Source organism: Anser brachyrhynchus, assembly GCF_964034855.1.
Source record: "Anser brachyrhynchus genome assembly, chromosome: 2".
Classification (NCBI taxonomy): Eukaryota; Metazoa; Chordata; class Aves; order Anseriformes; family Anatidae; genus Anser; species Anser brachyrhynchus.
This window is the reverse complement of record NC_137695.1, coordinates 1852123-1864143: the sequence shown is the minus strand read 5'-3', so window position 1 is coordinate 1864143 and position 12021 is coordinate 1852123. Positions and strand designations below refer to the sequence as shown.

The 12021-nt window shown below is 46.0% G+C and overlaps 1 protein-coding gene across 2 annotated transcripts in view; it reads left to right on the top strand.

Moving 5' to 3' along the window:
• Window positions 1-12021, top strand: part of PTH1R (parathyroid hormone 1 receptor) — a 124945-nt gene that overhangs the window by 48821 nt on the left and 64103 nt on the right. Inside the window, exon 1 of one of the 2 annotated variants that reach the window (XM_080579505.1) lies at window positions 9101-9171. The exons of the other annotated variant lie outside the window; for it this stretch is intronic. The gene's annotated coding sequence lies outside the window, so the exon portion shown is untranslated. Of the gene's footprint in view, window positions 1-9100; window positions 9172-12021 lie in introns of those variants that run through there. 2 annotated transcript variants of the gene reach the window in all.

The window sequence follows — 12021 nt, the reverse complement described above, 5'->3', positions numbered from 1 at the left end:
TGCATCACAGGGATGTCTTTGGACTCAGTTCATAGCCCAGCAAAAAGCACAGCAGTTTGGGGTTGCTGTCGGAGATGGTGGGCTACAGTCCACCTCGGCTCCCCCCGGGAACTTTCCAAAGTCCCAGCATTTCCTGTGACAAGGACATGGATATTTATTTTGGAAGTCTGAATTGCTTGTCCTGGAGAGACAAATTCTTTGCTATCAGTTTCCTGCATGTGCACCATTGGGATTCCCTTGAGTCATGCAGGTGGGCCTTCACCAAAGGAGAAGGAGCGGGGAGCAGCCCTGAGAGCAGATCACAGCAAAATATTTCAGTGTCTGAGCTGATCTTTCACTGGATCCAGTAGTCAGGCACCATTGGAGAGCATGAATGGTTGCCCCAAAACTAGGGGCAAGGAGCTATTCTGGCTCTGAGCCCCATTTCTCCCTTCAGGCCAGGAGAACCAGCTCCACTGCAAGAACTGTGTTCTCCTCCTTACCCCACACCCCAAAAGCATTCAGCATTATTTAGTCAACAGCAGTTTTAAGCACAGAATTGGTCTTCAGGTGGCAAATTCCCACTCTCCATTTGATTTCTGACTCGGGACAGGTCTGACTCAGGTGCAAAGGAGCATATTACAGCCTCCAGCTTTCAAAAGATTTTTGCAAGCCCTCCACTCACAAGAAACTTCTCTTCTCCGCACAAGAAACTTCTCTTTGCCAGATAACACCTCCAGGGGACTCAGCCAACCACTGAGCTCTTGTCTGTTTTGCCCAGGTCTGGGCAGCGTGATGTTCTCATTGAAATCTAAGGCAGCTGCTTGCTCACCTCAGAGGAAAGCAATAAAGCCTCTGATCATAAAGAAAAGACATCACTCCTTGTGGCTGTAGACTAAGAAAATAAAAAGATGTTGACAGTTTGTGCCCCCTGATGACATGGTCGGTCATGAGCGCAGAGAAGTAAGGAGAAAACTGTTGGGCAAGTAGAAATAAGCATGGAAAAAAAAAAAAAAAAAAACAGAAAAGTGAGAGGAGGAGGAAGGGAGAGGCTCAGAGCCTGGAACAAGTGCTGGCTCTTCACCTTGCTTCCTTTTCAACCCCGAATGACAGCCTTGTCAGTGCTACTCGGAGAAGAGGGGCAGCAGCTCTGCAGAAGACTCTGGTCATCTGAAGGTCAGCCATCTGGAGGGTGCAGGACACCTAACTGGATGTGACAGCAAGCTGATGCTGAAGGGTTTTTCTCCCTGCCTTCCCCTTTTCCACCTCACCCCTAGTCATAGCTCCCCTCTTCTTCTGCATTGCATGCTTGTAGTGTAATTTGTTTGAAGACCTGACTGCATAAAGCCTAGATATCCAGTCTCATTGCTTATCCTGCTTTGGGCAGTAGTTTGGAGTAGGTGAGGTCCTGAGGTCCCTTCCAGCCTGAATCTGACAAGAAAACAGAAATAGGAAATAACCCACCCCTTCCTCCAGAATAAGATCTTTCCATCAGAACAGACCGCTGATTTAGCTCACCCCATGGCCGTGCAGTCCCTCCCTGCAATACAGGGGATGTCTGGTCTTCTTACCTGTGCACCTCTCATCAAATTTGGCATGCTTGTCACTTTCGTGGCAAATAATAGGAAGAATATGATTTTCACTCCATAGATATTCTTGGGGGGAACCTCTCATATTTAACTGTGTTACATTCAACATTCTAATGACTATTTCACAAGCAGTTTTGGAAAAGTTTGGTTTGATTTGAAACAAACCCAAAGATATTTGTGTGCGATCGGATCAACATATACAATATTTGATATTTCTTTACAGGAAGCTGGATCTTGTCTAATTTTGATCATAACTACCCTTAAAGGCTGCCGATGCATGACAGCGGCACACCTCTTATTAGTACTCATGGACCAAAGTTACCAGGGTGTTATCTGCTGTTATTACTACTTAAAAAGCAGGTGTTTATTCCTAGACCATTCTTTTAATTGCTCCTAAATGGCTTTCAATTAGACACTCTACTGGGAGTCTTTCATTCTTAACCATTAATGCTATTGACCTGGTTACAGGCAAGCAAGAGCAATTAGTTGTGAAATTGAGATAATCCAGTTTCTGTGCAGTTTGGAGAGCAAAGTGAAGGTTGCTGGCATCCTCGTCCCCAGCACACTCCCCCGAGGCACTGTGCTTTCTAACCCTCGGTGCCTTTGCTGCTGATACCAGAAATAAAAGAAGGGGGGGGGGGGAGGTGGGGAAGAAAAAAAAAAACAAAAGTGCTCTTTTCCTAGAGATCTAATCTTGTGATTTAATATAGATGATTCTCCTGCTCTTCTTATCAGTAATTTCCACCGTGGGAGGATAACAAGAGAATATGTGTTGGAGGGTGTTAAGACAGCTCTGTTTGCATCCTTGGCCCAGCCGACGGCAACCATCTGTCTTGTCTGTCTGAGGACCTGAGTGAGGCACTGAATTCCAGCTCCCTCGCCCAGGGAGGGTATTCCTAGCAAGGCTTTAAAAAATCAGAGTGCGAAGCTTTGAGAATGAGGAGATAAATCCAAAAGAAGGAATTGTTTCTGAGAGGTGTAAGGGAGCTGGGCGGACAAAGTGAAAGGAGTCAAACTTCCTCATGAAGAACCAAGAAAGGTACTGTCCCTTCTATTGCTCTGTCCAAAGTGACATTTAAACCATCACAGGACAACAGAGAGCGTGGAGTCAGTAAGCTCTGAAAGGCCACAGCAGCATCTATTTGGGCAGCTGGGTCTGTACGCAGGAGATCTTCCTTGCATCTGCGGTAGGAGCACGGGAAGGAGAGGTCTGCATGGTTCCCACTTCCATGGCCCGTTGGACTCCAGCCGTGCTCTGAAAAACGTACAAAATGAAATGTAAAAGGAAAAATAAAATGATTGCTGTAGACAGCAAGGTATGATCCTGAAGGAAACCATCTGCTTCCAAAGGATGAGGAGAAAAGAGAGAAGCCAGCACTGCAGCTATGCCCACACACTGGGAAACAGGGGGATCTCATAGCACAATTCACTTTATCATCCCCTAAAGATGACAGCAGTGTACTGCTGTGAGCCAAGGTAAATCACAGCCCAATGTCAGAGTGACCTCCTCTGTCTTTTACAGCCCCCCTGATTTTTCAGCCAGCCGGGCACAGACAAGAGACTCCCTTAGCAGCCAACAACAGGACCCCAAGTCATGGGAGGGTCGGGCATCACATTCAGCTTCATGTTTGCTATGTAGGCACCCAGGAGAAATCCTGCACCCCCTTGGCAGCTCGGAGAGCACAGACCTGCTTTCCTAGCTTGGGTTTAAGCCTTACAGCCCCTCTGCAGAAGAGACAGCCCTGGGGCTACCCAGCCAAGGCACTCAGGCTAGGTTTCGTCTCACCTCGTTCGAGATGATCTGCAGATGCCTTGTCTGGACCCACTGCAGTCAGAAGGCAGACTTGACAGTTTTAGGGTGTGATTCATCTGAATGTTTTAGACGTTAGCTTTAGGTTGGGATTTATCATTCCTGACTACAGTAATCCTGTTGCACAAGTGAGGAGTGTAATGTGTGTTATTTATGACCCAAGAAAGTAACTCAAATCCGTACTGATCGCTACCGAGCTCTCTACACCAGCTCCGTCTTCTAATTACCAGGAAGACCACCTTTGCTTGGATAGCATAGATAAATACTTGACATGGGTTTTCTCCTTGCTTGGAAGGAACATTTTCATAGCTCAGCCTCCTGGGTTCCACCTTGTTTGCTCCAGGGATGTAAAGCAGGAAAGCAGGAAATAATTTTGGTGAGACAGATGTTCTCCTAAAACTCCATGTCCTGGCAATGTACCATACATGTCAGTTCCCCTTGATGAATTGTACGTGCTGACTGTAAATCGTGAGATCACTTAGTAAGAGGGGCATTTACATGGCAGGATAGCTGAGGAAGGATAGCCATACAGGTAATCATCTTCAAGAGTCTGGAAGTGACAAGGATGATAAAGGGTCTCTTCTATTGCTGGCATGGCACCACCTCATCCCCCAAAAATCTTCTGCTATTATCGTCAAATGCAGTGGACACCTTTTTTCAGATCAGTTAATTCCCTGTGGCATGAGTTATGATGAGTCTGCAAGTTGTGCTTTGTCCAAGCAGATTTTCTTCTTGCTCTGCTTGTGTAGCTTGAGGGATGAGGCTTCCCCAAGGCAAAGTGAAAGTAAATGGGATTGGAAGGGCATCAATGAGACCAAATCGGAATGATCTATTCCCCAAGGAACAGCAGACATACATGCTGCAGGACCAGATGTGTCCTCTACCCATCCCTGTGGTGACAAACTGTGTGTGCCCGTGTAGCACGTGCAAATGCATTCACCAGTGATGGTGATGTATGGCATGGGCATGGTATGACATGGACAATGGATTCCAAAGGGCCAGCATCCTTTCTTAGCAGAAGCTCAGTAAATTGCAGTGCCCTCACCTGGCCATGCCTTTGGTAGATATCACAGATCTTTAAATGTCACGATAAGATGAGACAGTCCCAGTTCTGCAAAACATCTTTCCATGCCAACTTTTCTTCTTTCCCATTCAGTGCCGTCTTTCTTATTGCAGCAGTCATGGGAAATCCATGCTGAGAGCTGGACTGCATTACACAAGGGCATGGATGGATTTATGACTGAGGGAAGGAGCATGTCCTTCTCCCAGCAGGGCATCGAGGCACTGAGAAATAGGAAGACGAGCTCCTTGGGTGCGTAGACACCTCCTAGTCATGGCAGACCCGGCTCTGAGGGTAAGAAGAAGAGCAGGGATCCACCAGCCTGGTGGGGACAGCTCTGGGAAGGGCAGAGAGAGCCCTGAGCACCACAGGGGGCTGTTGGGCTGTCCGTGGGTGCAGGGCAGGGTCCCTGAGCCCAGCTGGCCAGAGCAGAGTCCTGCTGCTGCCTTGGAGCAGGCGGTGGTTTGGGTGATGTGGTCAAGGGATTAAGGCAAAACCACCAACTTCATTTACCCTCTGGGAGACTGGGAAAAGCAGGCAGAGGGCAGGGCAGCTTGTGCGCTAAGCTTTCCGTGCTTCCACAGCTCCCAGCGTGCTGTTTCATCAGGATTCAACCAGCTCTGCCTTCTGCTCACAGCAGCTCCCATTCCCCCATCCCCTCCTTAGCTGTGTCCCTCTTGGATGTCCCCCTCCTTTCACCCTTCTGCACTCAGGCCCTGTTGATTTCATTGTCCCAGCCCAGTCTTTACAACCTCAGTCCTCACCCAAAGACATCTCCGGAGGTCGATTTCTGTCCTCTGGAGATGGGATGGGGTGAGGGACACACACCTACAGGGCAGGACAGCAGCGCAGAGGGCTCATCTCAGCACCCACACGCCCAGTTCCCTCCGATCCGAATTCCTGCTATCGCTCTAGCACCATGAAGGGTGCTGAGAGAGACGGGTGCTCGTCCGTCATGGGGCGCAGCAGAGCTTGGGGACCAGAAAAGGGCCCCACGCCTGGTCCCACCCCAGGCAGGGATGTCGATGCTCAGCACCTCACCAAGACCTGTGTTTTATTGCTGTTTTAGCCCTGTTCTGCACGCACTGTGCTGCAGCCACACGAGGGATGAGCACTCAGTCCCACCACCACAACCCACATCAAACACACACCCAGCATCACGGGGGCTTAAAGTCTCCCTTCTCACGCCTGAATCAGGGTCTCTTGCTAGGACCTGGCCTTCCTCCCACCATCTTCCTCGCCACCCCGGTGTCCGAGCAAACCACAGCTCTGCTCCCGGAGCTTTTGCCATTAGCTGCTGGCAGTGGAGCGTGCCGCTGCTGCTTCTGCTACTGTATCTCCATCTCGGCCAACTGGCACTCCAGCTTTATTTATTTTTAAATCTTTCCAGCATTAACCTGACAGGAAATAGGTTGCAAACCACATTTTTTTTTTCTAATGTTGGAAATAATGCCTATTCAGTTTAACTATGTCCCTCAGGGCAGAGCAAGCCCCACTCCCTGCTCTCCCCCAGTGCATTTTGCTGCTGTTTTCTTATGTCATTTTTATACCCAGGTGATGATAACACGTGGGCAGTCAGGGGAAAAGATGCATGGAGGTAGCAGTTAGTGAGGAAAGGGAATTAAACTGTCTGGTCAATGGGCAAATCCAGTGTTGCCCAAATTGTAGGAGAATAAGCTCTGTTTATCTGTATTTACCCTGCTCTGTATATCCACGAGTATATATCTGTATATATCCTGTTTCGCTTTGGGTCTGGCAGCAGATCCAGTAACAGAGATTGCACAAGGTATGTTTTGTCCAAGACACCATATACCAATCCCTGGTCCTTCCGTACTTGACTGGGTTCATCTGGACCTCAGTAAATCAGCAGCGTCCGGTGGCCAGGAGGTGCAGGCTTGCACAAATACTTGCAGAAGTGTAGGGGAAAACAGAGGGGAAAACTAGATATCTAAACCCGATCACACAAGAACCAAGAGCATCCATCCCTTCTCACCTAAATGCCATTCATTAAAAATAAATAAATAAACAAATAAATAAATAAATAAATAAATAAATAAAACAGGTGCCAGGATCTCAGTGTTTGCCCCATCCTCATGCAACGCCTGACGTTCCCGACCACCTACATGCTGCCACATCTTCCTGCCTCTGATCCCACACCACCACGAGCTCCTTGCTGACCCAGATTGCTTCACGCCATGCTGAAGGCTATGCCAAAGGCTGCTGAATCCCCGCTGTGCTGCCCTCTCTCCTGCCCTGTTCCAGCATCCTTGGGACCTCTCTTTTGCCTCCAGATCACCAACACCGGTGCTTTCGTTTCCACACTTACCTTTTCCCTTTCCTTCTCATGCCCCCCTGCCACCTGCACCCTCTTTCTGCTTCACACTGGCAATTACCTGGTGTACTGCCATCCAGGAGGGTGATCACCAGCAATCCCTTGCATTGGGCCCATCCAGCGGCTGTGATGCTCTCAACCCTGACCAAGGAATCTGTTTGCCTTTAGCTATTTTTTGAGCTGCTGCCAGGGAAGTTTCACAAAAAGGATAGTGTTATTTCTGAAAATGAGTCCCATAAACAAGGATGAATATGACCTCCCCGTTGAGATTTGGGGTTTACTTTAGTGGCTGGGAGATCAGCCAATGAAATGGAAATACCAGAAAACATTATCATAATTACCCTATGGCCTCCTCTGGGGGCAAGGAAAAAAAAAAAAAAAAAACGAAAACTGATTTGACAGGCTCTGGATAGCATTGTCATTTCACCCTTCCCTGCTTGGCCTGTCTCCTGCTCTGCATTTCTGCTTTCTCTGAACAAAGGGGAGAAAAAACATTCCTAGATTGTTCCTCCACAAGGAAATTTTCTGACAAAAAATAAAATAAAAATAAAAACAGTACCGGGAAGCCAAGAGGTGAGAACCTTTGAGAAAAAGTAGCAGATGCATTCATGCTGCAAAATTGGGAAGGCCAGAGAGGACACCACATCCCACCCAGCTGCACCCAGCCTGTAATGGCAGGAGTGCAGGGCAAAGCTGTCCTCCTGCACCCACCCGTGTACTGCCGGGCCTGTCTAAGTCTCTGAACTTGTATAATTGTGGTGCCAAGTAAGCTCAGTGCAGGAATTTGTGCTGAAGCAAGTTAGGGAAGTCTCGTGGAAAGGGATTTGCTGTCAGATCTTTTGCAGTGATTACCTTCTGCAGGGGCACGCTGACCTCATCCTTCCAAACGGTTAGTTTTGGGAGATATACCTAGCTGTGACACTATTTCTGACTTCCTTCAGATGCTTCTCTTGCTCCCGGTGCTCAAACCAGAAAATCTCTGCTCCTTGATTCTGCAGATCTTGTCAGCTCTGCTCAGGTGGCCGCTTACTACAGACTCCAGCTGCCCAAAGCTCTCCCTCTTCAGGGCTATCATATTTTTTGTGAAATGCTCTGTGAGTAAAATCAAAGCTGTTCCCTGGAACTTGGCAATTTGCACCCCTTAAGGACTCAAACCACCCCTAAATAACTCATCCTAAACCCCATCTATGGTTGCAATGGGGAGTATTGCTTTGTCATCAAAAGTTTAATTCTGTGGTGTAAGCAGGGACAGAGATTTGGCGTCCTTTCTGTGATGAATCAAGGCTTGGAAAGTGCTTAAAAACAAGAATTAATGGCCTGTGAGAGAGAAGGTACAAGTCTGAGATGGGCACCTTGTCATGAAAAAAAGAGGTAGTGCAGCTGAACAGGTCAGGCAGAGAGATGTGAGAGCCCTTCTTTCTATACTTGCCTTTAGCGTTGGTCCAACCATTGACTTTGTTTTTTTTCTAAGTGCTTGAGTTTCCTCATTTTGTGATAGAAACAACCAGAACTGGATTTTCTTGAAGAGGCACAGTTTCAGTTAAATTCTTAGTAAACACAAGCAAAGCTTCCTTCAAGCTTCTGAATATTTCAGGTATTTCATAAATAAAGATTTGTGGCTGCTCCTATTGCATCACCTGCATTGGAATCAGGGACTCACTTTGGGCAGCCATTCCAGAGGTCCAGAGCTGTCAACGTGTCCACGTCCCCAGCTCTTGAACTGAATACACATTTCTTATCAAGCCAATAAGACTAGTAGTAATTTGGAAATTCTCTCACCTCATGTGGAAATTTCCAGCAATTACATGTTTTACAAAGATGGTTTTGATTTATTTACTTAATGTATTTTTCTTCTTTTTGTATTATGAAAGAAGTATGCTTCATCCTGAAATCAAACCAAACTTAAATAACAACCTAAATTGCCCCACAAGAAAGGTTTTCTGAGAATCTCTAAAAATGATTTTCTTTGCATCTGTTGTCCAATGTATAGAAGAAACTTTGTGCAGATAGCACCAGTACAAAAAAAATGGCAACAGTATAGCCTATGACCCTAACCACCAGGAAATGAGAGGATACCACCAATCCACCTGGAAAAACTCTGGAGTAGGAAGTGCTCTCTTTGCTTCAGACTCAAAAAAAAAATAAAATTAAATTTAAAAAAAAAAAAAAGATATCTTTATCTGAGTCATGTCCCCTTATAGTTGTTGAAGAAAAAAAAAAAAAAGGCACAGCTGATCTGACTTGGTTTAGGTGGTGGCTTGACAATGGAATGAATCTCAGGTGATCTCTGTAGCTAAATCTCCAAGGACTATAAGGGGAGCCCTGCATGAGCATCTTAGATGGATAAGTGCTGCTGTGGAGGTCATCAGTTAGCCAATATGGCAGGCTTTGTATTTATAAGGTATGATACTTGTTCCTTTTGTCTGACTAATGGTTGTCTAGAGAAGCAGAAGGTGAGAAGTACTGGGTTGCAAATAGGTGGCCTCCAGGCAGGTAGAAGAGGTTCTTTGTAAAAGATGGGTAATTAAATCTGTATGGGCTGGGGCTACAGTATTTGCTTGGAAGGAACACTTCTAGCATCTTCTCTTAATTGATTTTTCTCTGGTCCTGAAGAGTAAGTGTACAGAATAATCAAAGCAGATTATGCTGAGTGTGCCACACTGGACTGTGCCCTAAATGTATATTCACCTATCTGGATGCACAGCAGGGCATGGATGTTTCTCTTACCTTGGAAAAATAGAGGACCTACAGGAATGTAAAAATAACCTTATTGAGTTGACCTTCTGTTCTGACAGAGCATTCCCAGAGCTGTCAGCTTAGGATGTTTAGAAAAGGAGAGAGCTCTTATAGCTGTCACCTTCCAGCATTCGGTAGTCAGCAGTTCAAGACCTCCCTGCATCAAAATTAGCATGTAGGCTACGGTGCTTAATAGCCACTGAGGGATTTGTCCTTCATTAATTTGTCTAGTTCTGTTTCGAATCTATTCATGTAACTTACATACATCATTCTTGTTTCTCTTACACTGTGTTCTCTCCATCTTGTGCCTCTCTGTGCTCAAATTCTGCAAAACTGTAACTAACTGCCATCCTTCCCCTTTTCTGCACCACTTGGTATTTTAGATGCCTCATGCACATGTATTTAGTCCTGTCTCTCTCCCAACCCTAGGGATTCAAATCTACTCCAAGCCACTGGCTGGTTTGCCAGCAGTGGTTCCCACCTGTTCGAAGCTCCTGCAGCCCATACCTCAGCACTTCTGAAAGTGAAGCCACTTATTTTGCTGTCCAGGGATATTCAGATTCAAAGAAGTTGGTACACATGTCTGCTAATGATTTCAGTGAGGCCATCCCATGGTATATTTGGATCAGGTATCAAGGATGTTTGTCAAATAGGAAGTTTTGCCAAGCCTGACCCAAATATGTCTAATTTCACGAGTACACCTGTGTTGCAATGAAAATGTTCCTGTTGGTTTCATTTAACCTTACAGCTTAGGCTAGAAACACAAAGAGTGAGGCATTGTCTTAAGGTCAGAAGACAGAGCAATAAAATCAGGTGTACAGGGGAAAAAAAAAAAAGTGGCAATGAACAGTGAAAGGTGCTTCAGCATCTGGCAGGTCCAAAGCTGCTCTACAGTGTCCAGCTGTGGTTGTCTGCCTTATCCTGTGTACCAGCCCTTTGCCGAAGTCTGAGCCATTTCAGCGCCTGATCTGGCAGCACACTGCTGTTTCTGGAGAGCTTTCAGCAGGGCTGATGTGCTGAAATATCCCAGCAAGATGGTGGACAAGGGCTGGAGACTAAGCATGGTGAAGCATGAGAAAGGTGGCTCTGAGCCTGTCATCCTGTCTTGTCCCAGCTGCAGTCAGACCAGTTTTGCTTCTTAGGTGTTTAATGTGTGTCATTCAGCAGCAAAAGAATGGCATTTCAGATTTTCTTTAAATATAATAGAATAGTTTAGTTGGAAGAGATCATCTAGTCCAACTGCCCGACCTCTTCAGGGCTAACTAAACATTAAAGTATATTATTGAGGGCAATATCCAAATGTCTCTTGAGCACTGACAGTCATGGGGCATCAACCACCTTGCTAGGAAGCCTGTTCCAGTGTCTGACCACCCTCACAATAAAGAATTTTTAGGCATTTTTAGGCATTTCACACCATTGTTGATCACCCAGTGCCCCAGAAGTAGCCCCATTCACTACCATACTTTGAGCTCTGCAGTCAACCAGTTCTTCACTCAGCACGGTGTGAACCTCTTTCATCTCACAATCTGTCCAGAAGGATGCCATGAGGGACAGAGCTTTCCACATCTCTTGAGGCAGGCTCATCTTCTTTAAGCCAGAGGATTCAATGAAAATCTCTGTTCTTATTCATGTATACATCTACATACATGTTTCATCTTCCTCAGCCAAGGAGAATCACAAAATGGTTAAGGTTGGAGGGAGCCTCTGGAGGCCATCTGGTCTGAGACCCCTGCTCAGGCAGGGCCACCTACAGCAGGTTGCCTAGAAACACAAAAAAATATGGTTTAAACATATCTCTTAGTATTTATATCGGCTTGGGGAGAGGGGAGGAAATGGGGAATATATATATATATATATTTGTTTTTATTATTTTATTTTTTGAATAGTCTGACAAATTTTGGAAGTGCAAAGCTGATAATCCCTGGTTCCAGGGCTCAGGAAAGCTGAAAAGCCAGCTTCAGTTCAGAGCTCTGTCCTAGCTATTGCACCCTGCTCTGGGCACAGAGCTTGGTGCCTCAGCTCTGCTTCTGGGAAATAGAAATTATTTCCTGTGCCTGGCCTGGACAGGACATCGTACATCCTACTGGGAAGGAGCTGTCCCCTCTCAGAGCATGGCCAAAGGAAGCTGAGGATGAAGGGATGTATCATTTGAAATCCCTGAGGATGAGCATTCATAGAGCATTCTGCTCTATTCAGCCACTATAAATCCAGAGTAACTCCTCTGGCTTTGATGGAATTGTTCAGGATTCATGCAGCTGCAAGTGACAGCAGGATTGGACCCAAGGTTTTATGTTTCCAATAAAAGAGTTTAAATGCTGGATATTGCCTTAAATGTGGACTGGCCAAACATCTGGAAAGGGATAATTTTATTTTGCATTAATATTGATGTTTTGAAACCATCTCCCACTTCTGAAAGAGGATTTTAGTGTGGATTTTTTCCAAGGGTATGAAAAACTAACTTCTGTTTTACTCAGAATCCCCTTATCAGATCTAGATATCCATCTGTGTGTCTGTT